The sequence below is a fragment of the Pinus tabuliformis genome, chromosome X, assembly GCF_031772625.1.
Source record: "Pinus tabuliformis cultivar Carrire ecotype Pingquan chromosome X, CPIR1, whole genome shotgun sequence".
Taxonomy (NCBI): domain Eukaryota; kingdom Viridiplantae; phylum Streptophyta; class Pinopsida; order Pinales; family Pinaceae; genus Pinus; species Pinus tabuliformis.
This window is the reverse complement of record NC_142308.1, coordinates 827438273-827463310: the sequence shown is the minus strand read 5'-3', so window position 1 is coordinate 827463310 and position 25038 is coordinate 827438273. Positions and strand designations below refer to the sequence as shown.

Below are 25038 nucleotides of genomic sequence, written 5' to 3'. Positions count from 1 at the left end.
CATAAAATATATGATAATCAATTGTCAGAGTAAAGGACCCACATTCTACGTCATTGTCTCTGCTCCCGCATATCAAAGGTAATGCATACTAGATATTTCCTTTTGAAACACATTTTAAAAACTCCAATAACATCATTCGTCAATACTCCGATAACATCATTCATTGATACTTCGCTATAGTTCCTTGTCGATATTCTGATATGCCAATCCGTTGATATGCTGATATACCTTGCATCTCCGACTTTCGATAATTGTATCCCTCTAATCTCTGATATTCTGATGGTCATGATCATCGATACTCTGATATCCTCATATCTCTGATCTCTGATATTCCCAATCCTCCAACTCTATGATAATCCCCTCTTATCCATATCGTAACTTCTTATCAATTGTCACTCTTTTCAACCTGTGATATCAAATCTACGGTATGAGACCTCTAATATAATGGACCCGATAAAACTATTAAAGGGAGTTGAATGTGATATCGGAGCCGCCCAATATCGCAACTATTTTTTTTTGTCTCATTTTAAATGTTCTGATGAGCTTACCTCCGATACCACTCAGATCTTGCCACGTATAAGTAAAATCCACTTAATTAATTGAAAAAGTTCTCTTGGCATAAGTATAGTTTAACACATTTTTATAGAATAATCTATATTCTCGCTATTTTAATAATAAAAAACCAACTATTTACCATTGAATATGTTTTCTGTTTGATAGAGAGGCTTCCACAGCCAAAGAAGAAACAGATCCAGTCAAAGAAACTCCTCCAGGTGGCACAAAGCGAACTTAAAATGAGAAGGGGTGGTTGAAGTTTTTACTAAAATATCACCTTGTCTATGAATTCCACCTATCAGTGTGAAGGAACTTGTACAATCTTATCAGAGCGCTAACGAAACTGGGTGATCTTCTTAACAATATTTAACTGTGGTAATCTATATTCTTCCAGAAAGTTCCAACTGTAGAAAAATGACCTCATTCATTTACTTTTATTACTATGTTTTTTAGAGAAATGAGGGAGACTATTAGCTTTGTAAAGCTTGTATAAATACCCCTGAATTCGATGCAAAGGGGGAGGTCAAAATCCCCTCAAAGGGGATTCTTTGCAGTTGTTCGATTTGTGTAATAGCACTATTTTTATGTACAAAAAGGTCAATTATAGAGAAAACAGAGGGTTTTTGGCTTTGTTCTCATTGCTTAGCACTATTGCAGGCAATGTGATTATGGGTCTAAGCTACTCTAGGACTGCATATTTTGTAATAAGCTTTGGCACTATTTAATAAATTTCCATTCTTGTGTATTATTACCAAAATGATGAGTTTTCATATTTTTGTCAAAGTTTTATAACTGGTTGTGATCAACATCATAAGTAGTATGTTTCTTTGATCTTTAACACTATTGTTGAGTCATATTGTGATATGTTGTTGAAGTCTCGTATCATCTATCTCCAAGAGGCATAATGAGATCGAAATCATACTTAATTCATTGAATTATACTTGTGGTGAATGATAACTATTTATTATTCATTTATAGGTGTATTTTGCTTTTATGTGTATTAATTGAAATGAACTATTTCTTTTGATTCATACAAATTTTATAATGAATTATGTTTAATATGAATTCAAGCTTGTAGGTGGACTTACCTTAATAACTATTTATTAAAGTAGATTCATTTACATAGTTATTTTAATCTTTTATGAGTTTACAAACTATTTTGGAATTTATAATCGAATATTAATTATGGATCCATTCATAAACCAGTCATTCCCCATGTATTTAATTTTCTCTCAGATTAGGAGAGGGCTATCCCATTCTAGTTCGAGATAGGTTTTTCATGTTTTATATTAGTTCTGCATTTACATCTTAGTTTTCATCTAGTCCTCTCTTAAAGAGTCAAATAAATAATTTAATTGTGGTTTGATCAACCTTTTTAAATTGATCAAACCTTTGTGTCGATTTACTTATTTAACCCACATCTTAAACATTGATGCAAAGGAAATGTAACATGATGTAATATAGGTGTAAATATATTAATTAATATTTTAGGCTATATTAGTTTTAAATTAGATTAGATTTATGTTTAAGGGTTATTGGATGCTAACTAGACAGAACCCCCAGATTCAACGGATAAGGAGCTGCTTTATGTTCCGACCAGGTGGTCTCCTTTGATGTTGACTGTTGGCTCCCAATACTACTAGTGTAAACCCTTATTTTTATTAGTGAAACCCCCTTATTATATTGTTGTGCCCATGTAGTCCCCATATTGTTATTATTGTGCCCTTACATTATTATTGTTATGTCGGCTCTAATTATATTATGACCCCTTAGACTCCTATATATAGAAAGGAGGCCTTATCATTTGTATCATCCAAGAATTGTTCATTTGTGTAATGTAAAGGAGGTTGCCCCCTCGAAGAGGTTAATTTTGAAGTCGTTGATCTATATTTTCTATATTTTTTTGAGATGGTTTCATAACATTGACGGAGGAATTTTTTTCGATCAACATTTTTGGCACTAGAAGGAGGGCCAATGATTCATTTTCTGATTGGAGTTTTGTTCTAAAAATCCTTTAACTAATCATGGCTCCTTTATGCATTCCTACGTTGGGTCATGCTTTCAGCTCATGTAAACCTACTAGGGGCATGTCCAAGAAGTAGATTGAGTCCTTGTCTAATTTGAAGTATGATGGTGAGAGTAAAATTTCTGCCTTGGATCATCTTTGTCATTTTGTAGATAAATGTGAGTCTTATAATATTATTAATGACAATGAGATCTGCAGGTTGTTTACTCTGACTTTTCAAGGACGTATTCGCAAATGGTTCAAAGTACTTCCAGCAAGATCAATTCATTCGTGGAATCATTTCATGAAGGTATTTCTAATCGCTCATCAAAATTATAATTATGACAATTTGTGTTTTGAATTGGACAATTTATGCATGTATGAAGATGAATCTTCAAATGAATTTTACAATATATTTTGGGCACTTTGTTATAGATTCCATCTCAATGATTTACCTTCAAGTGAAGATTTGATTAACCATTTTACTTATCTTGTTTATTTTAATAATGAAGATACTCAATTTGATAATGAAGAACAAGATACATCAAGTTCATTAGTTAATCTTGAATCTGCAACTATTGAGCCTATAAATAAACATGAAAATACATCATAGTTTTTGTATTCAAGAAACTATTTCTTTTTAATGTTTGGAATCGATTATACAATAAAATCTGAAGGTGAAGTTCAAACAAATAATTGTTGTAAACATCAAGGCCCAATCGAAATTAATCAAGAACAAGATCTGAATAATGAACATGTAAATCTATCTTCTCCCAAGGTAAATTCAAAACTAGTTTATACCTCCACAATTGAAAGGGATTCATTTAGCCAAGATTATAATGTTGATAATAATGTTGTGAATTACCAAGATGAACATTTTCAGCCATCATTATATTCTGGCAATCATTATTTTATGTATCGAGATATATTTTCACATCATATTACATTAAATAATGGCCTTCATAATCCTTCGGTTGAAACTAGATCTGTAACTAGTTCTGAACACCTCGAGATTGTCATTCATTCAAATGATAATTCTTTGTTCACTAACATTGTTACTGAACTTTCCTCCCACATTTTTAATGATGTTGTTAATTCAGATCAATTATATAATTCTGAAGAAAGGGAAGTAATATATGATGATTACCCAAATGTTCATGATGAGGATTCTCATCTTTTACAAAGTGAATCAATTTTAAAAACATATTTCAATCAAGAAGATTCACACACTTTAATTTTGTCTCCTCTAGCTAAACACGAATCAGATTATGAACATTTTGATGAAACTGATTTACAGGTTTCCAATGTAATTCATTCTAATTCTTCTTTGGGAACTTGTTTTGATGAAATTTTGTTAGAACACTCTTCTAGTGGAAAACCTATTTGGTTCCAGAGTTTCCCTTGTAATTATAATATAAGTAGTGATTGGTTATATTTTTCTTCTTCTTTTATTTTTCAACTCTTTGATATTCTATGTTGGTATGTTAAACTGCTCGATATTGCACATGCACGAGATACATTAACAGAAAAGGATAAAGTTGAAATTCAGAGCTTTATTTCTAAACATCAAGAGCCATTACTCTTCCAATTTTGTTCGATGTTCAGCTCATATCAATTTTCTTCTCCTTCTCAAAGGCATTGCCAACAAAAATTTGTACTCGAGTGTGTACCTTTACAACATGACCAACCATCTAACACAATTGATGACCTTCCATCATATGTACATAAAACTGACAATTTGATGCAGGTCATTGCATTTAAAAGAATATTTTCACAATATGACCTGTTATCCTCTTCTTCAGATTGATTCCAATCTCTAACTAATATCCATCCATCTTCTTATGATCCCATCAAGATCTGGTTGGAATAAAATCTCCAAGAGAGGGTGAATGTAAATAAGTTACTTCTTGTACATACATTAACAATAGTTGTACATAATGTTTTCAGATTTATTTATGTTGGTTTAAGTAGATTTATACTTTTGTTACTAATGTTTGATGTATATATTCATGCAAAAAATAAGATGCTTGAATGGCTTCATTGGAAGCATGATTTCACTTAGTCTTAGTCCACTTTTTAGATTAGGATTAGGACTAGCCTAGAAATTAGTTTAAATTGAATAAGAAGATGGTTTTGAACTTTGATTAATACATGGGAGAAAATGAAGATTCATCAAGTAAAATTATGATTGAATTCTTCAAGGTACACATTTATATTTTCATCCTCATCTGGTTTGAGCTTTGCTTCATATTTTCTTTTCTCTTTTAATCATTGTTTCTTTCTTATATTTTTTTGTTCTTCTTGTAGGTTCCCATGGATTTGAATTGTAGATTCAGCTTTGCTGGAAAGAACAATCATCATGGCATTAGGGCATTTTATCTTTTCTAATTTTGCGTACATTTTGAAATCAATTGCCAGTCTTATTCTTAAAATTGAATATATAAAGACTCGCAAACTATCTTTAACCCAGATTTACAAAAGTAAGAAAACCCTTGTCAAAGCATACAACAATAACTCTAAATCAATAACTTCGCTTTGAAACAAAAGAGCTTTATTAACAAATCATCGTACAAGATAAAATCAACATAATCTCATTTTTATGTTAATCCTCTATTTATCTTGTAAAATGTATCTCAAGGTTCATTTTCTTTATCGCCTTTTTTCTAATTTGATAATCATTTTAGGCTTAGATGGATTGTCTTTTATTTTCATTTCATAATAAAATGGAGTAATGTTTTCTCTTTCAACTTGGAATAATCATTAAGAGAGTCATTTTTATGCTTAATTTATATTAACCGAACCTAATCTCTAAGGATCACTTCAATGAAGATGATTTTTATGTTCATTTTCAGCTTTCCTAACCAAATAGAGTCCCTGGTTTTTTATTCTTTGAGTTTAAATCTTTCAGTTATTTATTAATGAACTATCTTTAACCCCTATATTTAAAGAAATTAAAACACATTTAACATCCGTTACTTAAGGTCATGAGTTCTTTTGGCGAACAAGTTTAGTCAAGTGAATAGTAGTCAGCTTAAATCCTTTTATGCCATCCCTTTCTCTTAAGGAGCAGTGTGCACCCCATCTATTAAGAAATCTCTATGAGATTAAAAGTAACCATTGTTAAACATAAAAAAAAATAAAAAATGGTCAATTGAAGGATAGGACATCTCATCACAAGTCGACCTACCATGATCATAATTTCTAACATTGTGACAATACCATTATTGGTCACCAAGCCAAGGTAATGGCTTTCAACCACAAGGTTGAGAGACAAGAGGTCTCATCACGAGCCGACTTTTTCACTATGTCAAATCTTGTGAATGGCATTGTTGTTAACTAGTTACCAAGCTAGGACAATGACCTTCAGTTGGCATTAAGTTAAGTTTAAGATGATCTTTTGCAACTATTCATTTATTCCTAATAGATGGGACACTGGCACCTAAAAGGGTTAAAAGGCATCCCTGTCGAGGCTATAGACGCCTGCTGGCAGCACTGGCCATGCCTATGGTATGGAGGTTAAATTAATACTATGTTTTCTTGATTAGCTTGTTTACTCGAAAACTGATGCTCAACTAAGGTGACTGTTGTATGTACAAATTTACTGAAACATTGAATTCATGGGGTAAATTTTTACAAGTTCATGAACGATAATGGTATATCTATTTATTTGACACCATATAATAGGGACAAAATAGTTAGGATATCTAAATTTGAGCATTTCAAATTGTCTAATTATAATTCCTTCATTTTTAAACTAGGTTTCGTATCTTTACGACAGAGATAATTACTTCTCCCCAATGTGTCGTCATTGTTGTAGTGAAAACACAACACCCCCATTTTATTCTATCGTAATAGACATGGGGACCCTTTTGGCATTGCATGTATATTTTGAGTGTGATTGCTTCATTTCAAGTCTAATTTTATTTTTATTTACACTTGTTTTATTTTTATATTTTCCCCAAGTTTGATTAAGTTTGTTTGTTAATAAACTTTGTAAATAAGTTTTTGTTTTAAACATCTTAACTAATTATATTAATAAATAAAATATCCCCGGAGACCAAGATGTGTGCATAGGATTTAAGGCTTAATCATTAAACAATGTGGCATATTGATTAAATAGGCATTGAGACTTTGATATCAAAAAAATCCTTTTGGAAATCTCTGATACCCAAAGTTTGATCCATCATATTAATGTGGTTATTTTCAATAAACTTATATTATAAAGTGGCTAGGCCATAAAACTTATGATAATCAATTGTCCATAAAACGTATGATAATCAATTGTCAGAGTAAAGGACCCACAATCCACATCATTTTCTCGGCTCCCGCATATCGAAGGTAATGCATATCAGATATTCCTTTTCAGACACATTTAAAAAACTCTAATAACATCATTAGTCAATACTCTGATATGGTTCTTCGCCGATATTCCAATATGCCAATCTTCTGATATGCCAATCCACTGATATGTTGATATACCTTGCCTCTACGACTTCTGATAATCATATCCCTTTGATCTTTGATATTCCAATGGTCATGATCATTCGATACTCTAATATCCTCATATCTCTGATCTCACATATTCCCAATCCTCCAACTCTCCGATAAACCCCTCCTATCCATATCGAAACTTCCTATCGGTTGTCACTATTTTCATTATCAAATCTCAGATACAAGACCTCTGATATAATGGACCCGATAAAACTATTAAAGGGAGTTGAATGTGATATTGTATTCGCTCCATATCGGAGCTACCCAATATCACAACTATTTTGTGTTGTCTCATTTTAAAATTTGCCACGTATAAGTAAAATCCACTTAATTAATTGAAAAATGTCTCTTGGCATAAGTATAGTTTAATGCATTTTTATAGTTTAATCTATATTTTCACTATTTTAATAAAAAAGCCAACTATTTACCATTAACTCTATTTTCTGTTTGACAGAGAGGCTTCAAGGACCGAAGGAGAAACGGATCTAGTCAAAGAAACTCCTCAAGGTGGCACAAACTTAAAATGAGAAGGGGTGGTTGAAGTTGTTACTAAAATATCACCTTGGCTGTGAATTCCACCTATCAGTGTGAAGGAAGTTGTACAATCTTATCGGAGCACTAACCAAACTGGGCTATCTTCTTTACAGCCTTTAACTGTGGTAATATATATTCTTCCAAATTCATTTACTTTTATTACTTTGTTGTTGAGAGAATTGGGGGAGACTGTTAGCTATGTAAAGCTTGTATAAATACCCTTGAATTTGATGCAAAGGGGGAGGTTGCAATCCAATCAAGAGAGATTCTTTGTAGTTGTTAGATTTGTGTAATAGCACTATTGTTATGTATAGAAAGGCCTATTATAGAGAAAACAGAGGGGTTTCTGGCTCTCTTATCATTGCTTAGCATTATTGTAGGCAATGTTCACTGCATATTTTGTAATAATCCTTGGCATTATTTAATAAATTTCCATTCGTGTACTATTACCAGAATGATGAATTTTCATATTTTTGTCAAAATTTTATCATTGGTTTTGATCTACATCCTAAGTAGTATATTTCTTTGATCTCTAACACTATTGTTGAGTCATATTGTGATATGGCAATGAAGTCTCACAGGAGCCATCTCCAAGAGGCAAAATGAGATCGAGATCATACTTAATTCATTGAATTATAATTGTGGTGAATGATAAACTATTTATTATTAATTTACAGTTGTATTTTGGTTTTGTGTATTAATTGAAATGAACTATTTATTTTGATTAATACAAATTTAATAATGAATTATGTTTAATATGAATTCAAGCTTGTAGGTGGACTTATCTTAATAGCTATTTATTAAAGTAGATTCATTTACATATTTATTTTAAACTTTTATGAGTTTACAAACTATTTTTGAATTCATAATAGAATATTAATTCTAGTTTCATTCATAAACCAGTCCTTCCCCCTGTTTTATTTTTCTCTCTGATTAGGAAAGGGTTATCCCATTCTTTAGAGATAGGTTTTTCATGTTTTAGAAGGTTATCCCATTCTTTAGAGATAGGTTCTTCATGTTTTAGATTACTTCTGCATTTACATCTTAGTTTGCATATTGTCCTCTCTTTTTTTCCCTTGGAAAAATATGGTAGATCAACCCTGAAGGGAATATTTTAAGGCATCGATGAGAGTTGACCGTGTCACCTCCTGATTGGAGAGGTACTTAACAACGGGGACTCCACCAGTTGAGTTAACCCTTGGGGTTGCATCTAGTCCTCTCTTAAAGAGGCAAATAAATCATTTAATTAAGATTTGATCAGCCTTTTTTTACTTCTTTAACCCACATCTTAAAGATCGATGCAAAGGAAATGTAGCATGATATAATATAAGTGTAAATAGATTAATATTAGTTTAGGCTATATTATTTTTAGATTAGATTAGAATTATGTTTAGGGGTAACTAGACCCTAACCAATCAGAACCATCCAATTCAACGGATAAGGAGCTGCTTTATGCTTTAAGTTCCGGACAGGAAGGAGCTGCTTTATGCTTTAAGTTCCGGACAGGGTGGTCTCCCCTGAGGTTGACTGAGGACATTTTTGCATATCAAAGAAAGGTTGAATATAAATCTTGCATTAATAATGTTGTTAATAAAATAAATGTGTGGAAACTGATGTTGAAGTTACACTTGAATGAATGAGTTATGGATGCAGGTTAATTGTAGATATTGATTACCACTAGTTAAGTCCTAAGAATTTAATCTAACTGATTAAATTATTAATGACCATAGAAGTCTAACTGATTAAATTATTAATGACCATAGAAGTAATTGATCATTAGCTTCATTAGCTTCCCTAAAAGAAAGTAAGTTGTCTTGAAAAGTGGGGATATGGAGCTCATAAATGAGTTAGTAACTGCCTACCACATGTTGGGTGAGGAGGAGGTAGTTACAATCTACCAACTAAATGGTAGAGAAGATAATCCACTTTTTTATATTTCTGAACAAAAAAAAAAAGAGCAGAAGATGTGAGGAAAGCTAGAGGGAAAAAGTAATATGGAATAGGATTTAGCAATCTTAGTGCTCCTCCAGGAATTTTTGTGAATGGTGTCAAAGGTTGGGTGGAGCTGGTGAGATTCTACAACAATTTCTAGGCTTAAGATTTTTAAGTCATGTCCTGAACCTTTCCTATATGAACATTTTCTTATGAATTTTCTGGTATTTAAGAATATGTGCAATTAAATATGCAATGTGTGTTGATTTACTTATTTAACCCACATCTTAAAGATTGATGCAAAGGAAATGTAGCATGATATAATATAAGTGTAAATAGATTAATATTAGTTTAGGCTATATTATTCTTAGATTAGATTAGAATTATGTTTAGGGGTAAATAGACCCTAACCAGAACAACCAGATTCAACCGATAAGGAGCTACTTTAAGTTTCGTGGTCTCCCCTAAGGTTGATGGAGGACATTTTTGCAAATCAAAAAAAAGTTGAATATAAATCTTGCATTAATAATGTTGTTAATAAAATAAATGTGTGGAAACTGATGTTGAAGTTACACTTGAATGAATGAGTTATGGACTTCAACACTTGAATGAATGAGTTATGGATGCAAGTCAATTGTGGATATTGATTACCACTGGTTAAGTCCTAAGAATTTAATCTAATTGATTAAATTATTAATGACCATAGAAGTAATTGATCATTAGCTTGATTACCACTCATTAAGTCCTAAGAATTTAATCTAACTGATTAAATTATTAATGACCATAGAAGTAATTGATCATTAGCTTCCCTAAAAGACAGTAAGTTGTCTTGAAAAGTGGGGAAGTGGAGCTCATAAATGAGTTAGTAACTACCTACCACATGTTGAGTGAGAAGGAGGTAGTTACAATCTACCAACTAAATAGTGCTCCTCTAGGCGTTTTTGTGATTGGTGTCAAAGGTTGGGTGGTGCTGGTGAGAGAATTGCAACAATTTCTAGGCTTAAAATTTTTAAATCTGTGTCCTAAACCTTTCCTATATGAACATTTTCTTATGAATTTTTTGGTATTTAAGAATATGTGCAATTAAATATGCTCAGATGTATGTTTTTAGAATTTAAAAGTAAAATGTTAGTAAAACTAGTTTAATGAGAACAATTTTGGAAATATATAAATGGTAAAAACGTGTACAATAATTCTGAGATACATAAAAGAACATGACATGATTATGCATAGATATTTATGTGATGTGTTAGATACTTTCTTTGAATTTATATGTACAATTTAGGTACATGAAAATTTAATTTGCTAAATACTTATGCAGAGAAGAACTTAAACAACAACAAATATATGTATTTATATATATAAATTATCAATATAGTATAAATATCATTATAAGATATTGTATCATTTAGGCATTAGCTATTTTAGGTCTAATAGAACAATCTACTAATGTGTGTGTGTGTCAATATCTATTTATGTATGTCAAAAAAAATAATATAGGTAAGAACCATTCAAATATTTGGAGTAATTGAATGATATAAGTAATGAAATAATTATTTGTAGAATACTAACATTAGTTTACTAAGAAACTAACATGGATATCATTTATACAACTAAAAATTACTACCAGTAATAATGAAGAAAAAAAATGTGAATATTGTACTTAACATCAAAGACAAAATTACTACCAGTAATAATGAAGAAAAAAAATGTGAATATTGTACTTAATATCAAAGACACGGAGTTAGTTTAGTCTTATTTAGATAATGAGTATGGTAAATACTATTGTACAAAGATTAAAATATTTTAAACATTGAAGGAATACAATAAACTAAGTTAAAAGAATGCATGTAATAAAATTTGATTGGTATAATTTAAAAGAATTATAAAAATGTAATAATTTGAGAACAAGAATAATTATGACATTTCTAGAAGAAGAATAATAATATATAAAGGTATAAAAGAAATTCATATAGTCATTTAATAAAGATATAAATAATTCCAGGTTTGCATTCATAACAAGAACAATACATATCAACTAGTAATGTTCTGGGTTAAAATCATCCATAATTAAATTACATATGTAGCCATGAAATCGTGATGGTTATTAACTTCCAAAACAAATCTATAAGTAGAAGCTAACAACAACAGATCATAAATTATAATAGAATGACATAGTCTGGAAGTTTTTCCTTGAACACGGGAAATTTGTGCAAGCAGGTAAGGGTATAGGAACATCTGACCTAGTAATGGCAGTCGATTGTCCTGTGACTACAATGAATCATTACAGATTAGAAACATCGAAGGAAAAAATAATTAATAAACTCGCAAAAATGATACCTGCACATACACGAAAACAATAGAGATATTATATTTATTCTTTAATAAGATGGAACATGAGGAATAAGAGATAGAAAAGAAGCAAAAATTGTGTTATTATTACCTGAAGGAGGGTTAACCTTGTGCTCCATCAAAACCCTCTACAATAGGGCAATTATATATTAGTAAATAACACATTTATTTCTTCAGTTCTTGAAGAAAGAAAAGCTTGGAAAACAAACTAATATATATATAAGGTATAAAATTTTGTAAAAACTATTTATGTATTGTGACTATGAGAGAAAAAACGAAAGTAATCCACAGGAAAGATAACCCTAAAAAGAACAAAATTCTTAAAGACTGTGGAAACGAGTACCAGTATAACAATATTAAAATTACAATCATATTAGTAAAATGATCATAATGACATGGTTTCTAGACAACCCATTTATATTTTCTATTAATAACTCATGCGGAGGTAGGGTTTCATTCCAGAGAACCCAATTGTAACTGGAAATAATCTCGAACTCAATACACTAGTTTATAAACAGAATGAACAACATTATTTACACAACTAAATTCGAAAACAAAAATGGTGTTTACCTAATTAGAAGTAGTCATAGAAGGGGAAAACCACATACACTGGAACTAACACGACTTATATATGTGTACAATTCCAAACCAAAAAGTTGTAACTTAAAAACTGGAACTTTATATGCAAACGAGAAGAGATTTGAATTAGGGGTTTTATATGTAACCCCTAAGTAAGTGACAAATTCGAAGTTGCAAAGTCATTCCCCATATCTGGTATACAATAAAGGCCATAATGATAAAGAATTCATAAGAACTCATACCCAAAGTACAAATACTATCAAACCAAATAAATCCCTGCATTTAAATGAGTGTGTAAATGTTAAATTTGTTCGAAGAAAGGATATACGTGAACAAAGGAACAATTTACAACTTAATTTCAAGTAGAAAATTTGCATAAACAAAGAATTCTTAACTTCATATAAAAACCCTGGAAATCAAGAAATAAATTATGGGTATAAACATAAGGAGTTGAAAATTTTTGAATTAGATTGCCATGACCTTGGATTCATCTACATTTGAAAGAAAATGAGTGTAAAAAGGTTGGAGGCGAAAATGGTCTCAGAGCTTTCATAGCTCTGTCAGAAGACCTTCAAAATGAATGAATAAAATTGCGATAATGATGGCCAAAAGGTAGTCATCAGAACTAAAAAACAACCCTAATCAACATACGTCGTAAATCTATGTAGATTACATGCTAGTCGTTTATCTTAAGGTTTGAGCTTATCATCGTGTCAACATAATCAACTCACACGTGGAGGCAAACAAATTTGCAATAAGTTCAGGAATAATCTAGATAATTCCCAAATAAATATATCACATGGCGTCAGTGATCATAGCTCATAGCATATATCATCAACCTTAAAATAATGAAATGATATAACATATCTCTGATATGTCTAACACATCCATTAATGTGTGTAGACATGCATCAGACATAATACCTTTGAATAAGAGAAAATATTATGACTATTACCATCATGACCGTGATATGATTTAAAGGAAGGGAACCTATATACACATAGGTATAAAATAATTATAACAAAAACATTTTAAAAGTAAAGATAGAGTTAAACCAAGATGTGATTTACATATTATGAAAATAATATGTGTTAAATTCAGAATTGAAAATATTTTATCAGTATGATAAACCGATAAAGGTTGAATGTAAATTTTGCATTTAATAATGTTGTCAATAAAATAAATGTCTGGAAAATGATGTTGAAGTTACACCTAGATGAATGAGTTATGGATGCAAGTTAATTGTGGATATTGATTACAACTCATTAAGTCCTAGGAATTTAATCTAAATTATTATTAATGACCATGGAAGTAATTCATAATTAACATCCCTAAAAGACCGGAAGTTGTCTTGAAAAGTGGGGAAGTGGAGTTCATAAATGAGCTAGTAACTACCTACCACTTGTTGGCCGAAGGGGAGATAGTTACCAACTACCAACTAAATGGTAGAGAGGATAGTCCAATTTTTTGATATTTCTAGAGTAAAAGACCATGCAGAGCTAATCTAGTGTGAAGCAAGCTAGAGGGAAAAAGTAATACAGAAGAGGGGCTTGCAATCTTAGTGCTACCGGGGGCACTTTTTTGAATGTTGTCAAAGATTGGGTGGAGCCACTGAGCTTCTACAACAATTTCTAGGCTTAAACATTTCAAGTCGGTGTCCTAAATCTTTCCTATATGAAATGCATGAGATCTGGGGCTCTTGATGTACTTCTATGTGGTGCTCTTCGTAAGGTCTCATTTTATCTCAGATTTGCGAAAATCCGATTGAGAAAACGATGCTCTGAAAAATCTTAGTGTCATTTTTCTCGCAACTTTCTTTTTTTTGGCACCGTTATGCTTTAGGCATTCTCCATAACATACGCCATTCCTTAATGAAGCATCTATTCCTCTTGCGAATGCTTCTATGTGGTGCTCTTCGTAAGGTCTCATTTTTCTTGTTGACTGAGCTTGAATATGATTCGCCGCGTGGCTCGTTCCTAGGATCACCAATCTTAGATCTTTGAAAATAGATTTTAATTCATCTGTGAGCAAGTCCTCCTCCACTTCTATATATTCTTGCAACCTAACAAAATCGTTAATGGCAAGAGGTGCTGTGATTTAAGCAAGACGGACGCAAAAATATTCAGAGGTCTTTCAATGCAGAGATCTTTTTTCTTATTCATTGTTATTTTACATGGGCATCTGAGTGGTTCATGAAGCAAAAGTCGGTGATTTATTTTTATCTGGAGCAGGTTTTGATTCTCGGTACTAAAAGCAGGATTTTTCCTACTAGGGTTTCTTGGGGTTTCTTGCAGATTAAAATGCTTACTCTGCTGCTCGGTTCTAGATCTAATCTTCTGCGGCTAGATCTAGATCTAGATCTAATCTTATGCCTTATTTCTTTGCGGCTAGGTTCTAGATCTAATCTTCTACGGCTAGACCTAGATCTAATCTTTTGCCTTATTTCTCTACAGCTGGGTCAGCTTTCTACGGGCAAATATGGCTCCCAGCTTCGCGAAAATAGTTGCTAGCTCAGTTCCGTCCATTTCTGGAGGGCAAGCTCCTACCCATATCGTCAGTGAAGCCCCAGCTCCCACTGTCCAGGTGGTCCAGGCCTCACTCCTTGAGGCTTTGAAGTTTTCCGAAAGTGCCCTAATCTGTCGGTTCAATGGTTTTTGGCCGCAGCGGACAGCTCTCCACAATTGGATCTCGGAGGTATGGAAGCCTGTCATTTCTGATGAAATTAATATCTACCCATGTGCTAGGGGTTTCTTTATAGTAGATTTTGAAAATCCTGAAAGCAGACAATGTATTCTCGATTCCGGCCCTTGGTTTTGGGAAAACTCAGGTTTATTCATGAAGCCATGGAACCCATCATTCGATCCCTCAACAACAGTCATAACCTCAGCACCAGTTTGGGTGAGATTGCCAAGCCTACACTTGCATCTCTGGAATCTCTCCTCGCTAAAAGCCATTGGAAATGCAATTGGGAATTTTTACTGCAGGTGCCCAGAAATAGAGGAATATGCCGGAACCACCTATGCACACATCTGTGTGGAAATGAACTTCAGCACCGAATTCCCAACTGAAATAAACCTAACAAGTAAAGACTATGTGTGGAACCAAAAACTCAATTGTGAAAGTGTCCTCTTCAGATGTTGATCGTGCTTTGAGATGGGCCATCTAGCCAAAAATTTCCCAAAAGCCTCCCAGAAAAATTCTACTAGAAAAAACCACCACAGATCTACATGGTGGGAAGGAGCACAAAAAGAACACTACACTATCATCAAAGAAGAATACTCTAGAGAAAACTCTGAATCACAAGAAATCGGGCAAGAAAGAAACAACTCTCAAGACAAGCAGGGAGAAAGCCCCGCCCAGCAACAAAAAAGTGAACTCGACAATCCCTCAAGCATCAACAGTTTTGAGGATTCAAATACCGCACAAAATAAATCTTCATTTAATAGCGAAGCAGGTCTCCTAAACCAAACTTCTTCTCCGTCTATCTTCAAGAGGACGAACACAATAGATCACGAAGCTAAGACACCAATGTCCCAAAAACGAGAAGAGATGAAGGATATGCAAGATAAAGGAAGTTGGAAGACCGTAGAGAAAAAAAAGAAAGCTACAGCACTAATCTCGCTAAGAAAGACGAGGAGCTAGACAATTAAAAACTAAGAAAATTATAGGTTCGATAAACCAATTTGGTCTCATTGAACATTAACCACTATCATCATTATCATCATCATCAATATGTGCAATTAAATATGGGCAGAAGTATGTTTTTAGAATTTATAATTAAAATATTAGAAAAACTAGTTTAATGAGAAATATTTTGGAAATACATAAATGGTAAATACATGTACAATAATTATGATGTACATAAAAGAACATATGACATCATTATGCATAGATATTTTTTTGATGTGTTAAATACTTTATTTGAATTTATATATACAATATAGATATTGTACATGAAAATTTAGCTTGCTAAATACTTGTGCAGAGAAGAACCCAGTGAACAAAAAATATATGTATTTATATATAAAGTATCAATATAGTATAAATATAATTATAAGATATTATAGGATTTAGACATGAGATATTCTAGGTCTAATAGAACAATCTATTAATGTGTGTGTGTGTTTCTATGTGTGTTAATGTCTATTTATGCATGTCAAATGTAATATATGTAGGAACCATATAAAGATTTGGAGCAACTAAATGATATAAGTAATGAAACAATTATTTGTAGAAGGTTTACATTATGTTACTAAGAACCTAACATAGATATTGTTGAAGAATGTGACGAGGTTTGGTCTTCATAAAATGTATTTATCAAAAGAATGAAAATGTATTTATCAAAAGAATGAAAAAGAAATTATTATTATTGTCATTATTATTATTATTATTATTATTATGACTTATCAAAGCATGGGTTTCATGCTTGGGTCATCATGTTTTGGGTTAAAGTCACCATTAGGACTTCTAGGATTTATATTGATTCATTAGATTCATTGTACATTTAATCAGACCCTTCATGGGATTTTGAATCATGTAAAAAGAAGTAATATTGAGTCAAATAGACTATTTGTCCCCTCCACACCAAGTCGAACTCAAGAAGATCAAGTCAGCTTCAAGAAGGGTAATTCGACCTCACTATAAGGCTATATATACAGTGCAGTGCAATTCATTTGAGACACACAAGTTCGATCTCCAAGCGAAGGTAGCTAAAAAGTGAGAATTTGGAAAAGGAGCTAGAAAAGGCTACAAATTTGGAAAAGAAGGAATAAGACATCAAAAACGAAGTTTTGGGACATCTATCTCTCACATGAGTAAAGTATTTAGGAAGATTAAAGTCTTTATTTCCAAGTCAAAGTCGTTGCTTCTGCCCGTTGTTGTCAGGTCGAAGTTGTTGCTACTAGGTCGAAGTTGCTGCTACAGAGTCATCATCTACAAAAGGAAGAAAGGGTTGACTTGGTGTGGAGGAAGTCTTTGTCTAGGTCAAGACTCTTGGATTATCTTGTGAAACTATTGAAGGAAGAATTGTTGACTCGGTTTTCCCCTAAATAGGGATTTTTCCATCGATGTCCGCCTATATCTAGTGTATGTGATCTTTGTGTTATTGTTTTGGTAATTGCTTAATTAACTAAAACATAAAAGAAGAACACAAAGATAAGAAAGTCACAAGTAATTATCTATATAAAGGAAATATTTCTATCTTTCTGATTTTAGACATGGAATCAGAGCTAAGGTGAAGAAGGAAAAAGGCAGTTTAAGGATCTACTAAAAGGAGTCTAAGAAACCTCAAAAGGATTGAGAAAGGGATCATCTAAGGAGAGCTTATAAGGAAACAATATTACTACCTTCAATGATAATGTCTAACACAATAATGGGAGGGAACAAATTAGAAGGAGCACCAAATTACAGGTCATGGAAGAAGAGAATTGATCTCATTCTTGAAAAGAACAAAGTCTTGGATTTGGTCAAAGGAAAAGTGAAGAAACCTACCAAAGGATCTAGTGATGTAGATAAAGTGAAGTTTAGAGAGTCAGAAATATTGGTTATGACACTTATGGTAGAAGGTATAAAGGAAAATCTTGTCCCATACATTTCCAACATAGACCATGCTCAAGAAATGTATGAAGCCTTATCAAAATTGTTCACTATCAAGAACATCGATCAAGTAGCAAGTCTTAAGAATGAATGAAGGACTACAAAAATGACAAAGGATGACACTGTGGTTTCCTTCTTTTTAAGCATAGCTATAATTAGAGATGAGCTTCAACCCATAAATGAGATTGTACTGGAAAAAGAGCTAGTGATTACTGCATTGTTGGGATTGCCACCTACTTGGATTTATTTTGCTCCACGACTCAACAACTAGAAAGAAACTCCTTCATTCGAACAATTATGGAATGTTTGTAGCCAAGAAGAGATAAGAATCTCATTAGTAACCAACAATTAAGAAGAGAGTTTCAAATTCATATCTTGATTTTCAAAAGAAAGGAAACTTCAAGAAGTCAAAAGGGCCAAGAAGGAAGGTATACATGTCCAAATTAGAATGCTACCAATGTCATAAAATGGGTCACTATAAAAGTGACTGCCCTAAAAATCCAAAGAATAAGAAAAGGAACAGGGACTAAGCAAATGTTGTTGAAGGAGGACCCCCAAAGAAGAATAAAGTCGAAGAACTGGATACAAGGGACTTACACTACTAATTCCTTTGCTCTAAGATTTAGCTGTTTCATCTTTTTATTTCTAGTATTTAACATATTTTGGAAAAACATTTTTGAATTGTTTTTATAAGGTTATAGGTATCCCTCGAGTTTGGAGGGAGCCCTCACCAACTTCCAAAGATAAGTATCTTACTCCCTGTAATACCTTTTCATTTTTGGTTTCCTTTACTTATCTGAGTTTGCTTGTATTAAATACTAATCACATTTATGTTCATATTTTCCTTGTTTAGGAAAAGCTTGTTGAATATTCAAGAATTATGGAAGACGACCTCACAAGACAAAGCGTTGGAATTACAAAGTTTGTTAAGAAACAAAAGGTATGCCTTAGACTATAAGTTTTGTCTCTTAATGATAAAGGTATATACATTTATACATTACTAACATTATTGTGTCTAGCTCTCTTGAATCATAAAGATTCATTATTGGGTGATTTATCATTAGATAAATCTACCATCTTCATATCTTTGATTATTCTTAGGGAACCCCAAAAAGGTTCTTTGTAAAACCCTAATGTAAGGGTATGTCAATGATAATGTATGAAACCCTAGCCTACTTAGGGTTATTGTTGAAGTCTAAAGAAAATGTTTGATGCTTTGATGATGTCATGTTTGGGGTGTTTGGTATGGTTATGAAAACCCTAACTTGTTAGGATTGAATGGCGATGTTTAAAATCTCAAACCTTTAAAGTATTGGTAAAATAGGGTTTGTTGTGTTATGTGTTGAAATTATATATCTTTAGGGTTTGATAGGGTTTATGAGCAAGACCCTTATTTTAGATAATGTCCTAGGAATGAAACCCTAGGCATATGATTGTCCATCTAATCAAATATGTTAGATGTCTAAATATGTTTGTGTCATTGAGTTTTACTAAAATATGTTGTTGTGATATGCTTGTGCATGATGATGGAATCCTAGATATATGTGTTGACCTAATTATTGATGATCATAATTTATAGGGTTTGGAACTAAGCCCTAGTCGAAGTTTGATACTCTAGGATGATAGTGTTTGTAAATTCTATGGTTTTGTAACTAAACCTTAGTAGAAGTTCAATTCTATATTATATTACTACAGTGTTTCAAAGGTGGTAATATGAGATTTATGAAAAATTGTTGAAAAACTAAAATTAAGCTATGATTGGTTTTGATTATTGAAGCTTAGTGGCTCATGTATGAAATCTGGGATCTTGTACTAATTCCGAGTGCAAGTCTAACATATGAGTTATAAAGTTGCTAGATGCATTGTAGAACTATATTAGTTTTAATTGCTTCTAGGGTTTGAAATGTATTGTAGTAGGGCATGTCATGCCTCTTGAAGAAATATTGAAGCCCTAGATATAATGAAGTTTGTTATCTTGATTGAGGTGTTAAAAGTCTTGATGATGAAGTATAGGGTTTATGACAAAACCCTGTCATATAGTTGAAGTATAAAATAATGTGTTTCTTGTTGTTTGTGGACCTAACTAAGTTTAGGTATTTAATGTCTAATGCTTCAATTATTGTATGATTATGAAATAATTGAGTTCATGCTTCTATATATGTATTTGGTTGTACTTACTATCTAAGTTGTGCATGTACATAATCTTCAAAATGTTGAAGATATTAGTAAGTAAAGTTGATTTGGTGAATAAGCATGAGGAAGGAAGTTATATGAATTACGATGAGAAATATGTCTCAAATAAGAAGCATGGAAGCCATGAAAGATTCTCTGATGTCGTAGAAAAGAATTTTATCTCCCTAAGTTAAGAGGGAGCCTAGATAAAAAAATTAAGTATATCTCCCAAGTTGAGAGGGAGAGCATATTCTAGTCATGATGGATATCTTGAAGAATAAATTGGAGGATGCTGGATTAAAAAATAAGTATATATCCCAAGTTGAGAGGGAGGGCATACTCTAGTCATGATGGATATCTTGAAGAAGAAATTGGAGAATGCATATTAAGGTGTTGTTGAAAGAAGGAAAACTAGATTTGGTTGCTATATGTGAAGTAGGAAAGAAAGATGAATGATTGATGAAAACTTTGTCAAGATTTGTTTGGAAAGCCCCTAAGTCCCACTGTGATGAATTGTGAGGCAGCATCAAGATGTCAGGAAACCCCAAACATTTGTGTTTACTCATGAGCATTTGAAAGTTTGTTACTAATTTGGGTTGTGTTTGTACAGGTAAATACCTCAAAGGTTTGATAGCATGATGGTTACTCAAGAGATATTTGTTATGGATCTGCTTGATTGGGGAGGATTTTCTACCAATTGAAATAATCGGGAGTGTTGAGGCTTTGTGTTTGAGACACATTTCTTAGGGGGACATCATGCCAACACTATGTGTTGATGTCTAGATCCTGAAGTAGGGAGAGTGGCGTTGGTCATAGAACTTTAACATCGGATATGCACATGGATCCCTCGGTTGATGGATGTCTAGATCCTGAAATAGGGAGAGTGGCGTTGGTCATATAGCTTTAACATCGAATATGCACATGGATCCCTCGGTTGATGGTTAGCCAATAAGCCTAATGGTACCTAGAGAGGTTGAAAGCTTTATTCCATCTTATTCCCACCCAGATAGATTTCGGTGGTCAAGAATATAGTCTATGGCACCGTGAGTGCCTAAACTATTGAAGGACCTTGGATAGATTGCCCTAATTAGGAATCTAGTCCATGGCCTTGCCGTGCCTAAAATCTTCATGATTCATATGTTTTGAGATCTTCCATGTACTTGTATATGTAAGTATGAATACCTTCCTAGTTAAGAGGGAGAGTTGAAGAATGAAAATAGGTTAGGTCTCCATAAAATATATTCGAGTCACAATGAAATGTATTTATCAAAAGAATGAAAAAGAAAATATTATTATTATTATTATTATTATGACTTATTAAAGCATGGTTTTCATGATTGGGTCATCATGTTTTAGGTTAAATTCCCCATTGAGTAATTCTAAGATTTATATTGAGTCATTAGAGTCATTATACATTTAATGAGACCCTTCTTGGACTTTTGAATCATGTAAAAAGAATTAATATTGAGTCAAATAGAATATTTTTACCCTCCACACCAAGTAGGCCTCAAGAAGATCAAGTCAGTTTCAAGAAGGGTAGTTGGGCCTCACTAGAAGGCTATATATAAAGTAGTGAAATTCATTTGAGACATACATGTTTGATCTCCAAGCTAAGGCAGCTAAAAAGTGTGAAATTGGAAAAGGAGCTAGAAAAAGGTACTAATTTGGAAAATAAGGAAGAAGACATTAAAAACGAAGTTTTGGGTCATCTATCTCTCACACTAGTAAAGCATTTACAAAAATCAAAGTCTTCATTGCCAAGTCGAAGTAAGATCAAAGTCTTCATTGCCAAGTCAAAGTTGTTGTTGTTGCCATTTGCTACAAAGTCGAAGTTGTTGCTGGTGAGTTATAATCTGCTTAAGGAAGAAAGGGATGACTTGGTGTGGAGGAAGTCTTTGTCTAGGTCAAGAGTTTTGGAATATCTGGTGAAACTATTGAAGAAAGAATTGTTGACTGGGTTTTCCACTAGATAAGGGTTTTGTCCTAGTTGTGAGGTGTCCTCTGTGTGTGATATTTGTGATATTGTTTTGTTAATTGCTTGATGAACTAAAAGATAAAAAGAATAACATAAGGATAAGAAAGTCACAATTAATTATCTATATAAAAAAAATCTTTAAAAGATATCATTTATACAGCTAAAAATTACTACAGGTAATAATGAAAGGAAAATAAATGTAAATATTGTACATAACATCAAAGACACCATAATTAGTTTAGTCTTATTAGATAACCAGTATGGTAAACACTAGTGTACAGAGGTCAATATTTTAAAAATCCAAAGAAAAAAATTAACTAAGTTAAGAGAATGAATGTAGTAAAGTTTGAGTAATATAATTTAGAATAATTATAGGAATGTAATCATTTGAGAACAAGAATAATTTTGACATATCTAGAATAAGAATAAGAATATATAAAGGTATAAAAGAAATTCGTGTAGTCATTTTATAAAGATATAAATAATTCGAGATTTGCATTCATAACAAGAAATCTGCTCAAGTAGTATAGATAAAAAATTGATCTTCAATACATATCAACTAGTAATGTTCTATGTTAAAATCATCCATAATTAAATTACATATGTAGGCATGAAAGCCTGATGGTTATTAACTTCCAAAACAAATCTGGAAGTAGAAACTAACAACAACAGATCATAAATTATAATAGAATGACAAAGTCTGGAAGTTTTGTCTTGAACACGGGAACTTCGTGCAAACAGGTAAGGGTATAGGAAAATCTGACCTCGCAAGGGCAGTTGATTGTCCTGTAAGTCAAATGAATTATTCCAGATTAGAAACATCGAAGGAAAATGTAATTAATAAACTCACATAAACGATACATGCACATACACGAAAACAATAGAGATACTACATTTATTCTTTAATAAAATCGAACATGAGGAATGAGAGATAGAAAAGAAGTGAAATTTGTGTTATTATTACCTGAAGGGGGTTAGACCTTGCGCTCCATCAAAACGCTCTGCAATAGGGTAATTATAAGTAATTATATTTTTAGTAAATAAAACATTTATTTATTCCGTTCTTGAAGAAAGAAAAACTTGGAAAACAAACTAATATAGATAAGGTATAAAATTATGTAAAATCTATTTATATATTGGGATTACTACACACGACAAAACAAAAAAAACGAAATTAATCTACAGGAAAGTATAACTGTAAAAACAACAAAATTATTAAACACTGTGGAAATGAGTACCCATATAACAATAGTAAAATTCTAATCCTATTAATAAAATGATCATAATAACATGGTTTGTAGACAACCCATTTATATTTTCTATTAATAACTTGTGCAAAGGTAGGGTTTCATTCCAGATAACCCAACCGTAACTGGAAATAATCTCGAACTCAATACTCTAGTTTATAAACAGAATGAACAACATTGTTTACACAACTGAATTCGAAAAAAAGAAGGGTTTTTCCCTAATTAGAAGTAAAAAGAAATAAAAAGAACAAATCGTAAAAGGGAAAACCCCAAACACTGAAACTTATACGACTTATATATATGTATACAATTCCAAACCAAAAACTTGTAGCTTAAAAACCGTAACTTTATACGCAAACGAGAAGAGAGATGAATTAGGGGGGTTTTTATATGTAATACCTGAGTAAAAAGGCCATAATGATAAAGAATTCAGAAGAACTCATAATGAGAGTAAAAATAATATCAAACCAAATAAATGCATAAATGTTAAATTTGTTGGAAGAAAGGATATACAGGAACAAAGGAACAATTTTCAACTTAGTTTCAAGTAGAAACTTCGCATAAATAGAGAATTCTTACCTCCATGTAAAAACCGTGGAAATCAAGAAACAAATTATGGGTGAAAACATTTGAATTAGAGTGCCATGACCTTAGATTCATCTACATTCGAAGATGGAGGTGAAAATGGTGTCTGAAGACCTTTGAAACGAATGAACAAAATTGCGATAATGATGGCCAAAGGGTATTCATCAAAACTAAAAAAATAACCCTAATCAACATACGTAGTAGATCTATCTAGATTAGATGCTAGTCGTTTATCTTAGGGTTTGAGTTTATCGTCGTGTCAACATAATCAACCAACACGTGGAGGAACATGTATTTACCATAAGTTTAGGAATAATATAGATAATTCCCAAATATATATATATATATATCACATGGCGTCGGTGATCACAGCTCATAGCATATAATATCAACCATGGAATAATGAAATGATATAACATATCTCCAATATGGTTAACGTGTGTAGACATGCGTTAAACATAATGCCTTTGAATAAGAGCAAATATTATTACTATAACCATCATGACCATGATATAATTTAAAGGAAGGGAACCAATATACGCATAGGTATAAAGGAATTATAACAAAAACATTTTAAAAGTATATATAAAGTTAAACAAAGATGTGATTTACATATAATAAAAAGAATGTGTTAAATTCAAAATTTAGGATGGCTTTGGAAACTCAAATTTAGATCTCATATTTGTAATAAAAGGTATAATCTGTGTATATATTGAAAGGTCCTACTATATGAAAGGAAACATCATAAAGAAAATCATAGTTGTCTAGATAATCTTCGGCAAAATCACATGATCAATCTTTTGTCGACGAGTTTCGAACCAACCAGTGTGGTTCATCGAACCAAGAAGTATAGAGACAGTATACAGATTTAATGGTTATACACTTTTACAACTTTGATCTTGAACATGTAAATGAAATATAAGAATTATTAGTATTATTTGAAGAAGTAAGAAAAATATTAGAAAGAAAAGTCCTTGAAGTTTAGGATTACCAATTAAGTGATATGAGTCTTTTGC

The 25038-nt window shown here is 32.1% G+C and overlaps 1 long non-coding RNA gene across 1 annotated transcript; it reads right to left on the bottom strand.

Annotated features, from left to right (window-relative positions):
• Positions 1-22717: 22717 nt before the first annotated feature.
• LOC149142317 (uncharacterized) lies at positions 22718-24179 on the bottom strand. The gene is made up of 3 exons (XR_016265200.1): positions 24017-24179; positions 23155-23191; positions 22718-22976 (listed from the first exon to the last, which is right to left on the bottom strand). It is a non-coding gene; the product is annotated as an uncharacterized LOC149142317 (long non-coding RNA).
• Positions 24180-25038: the final 859 nt, after the last annotated feature.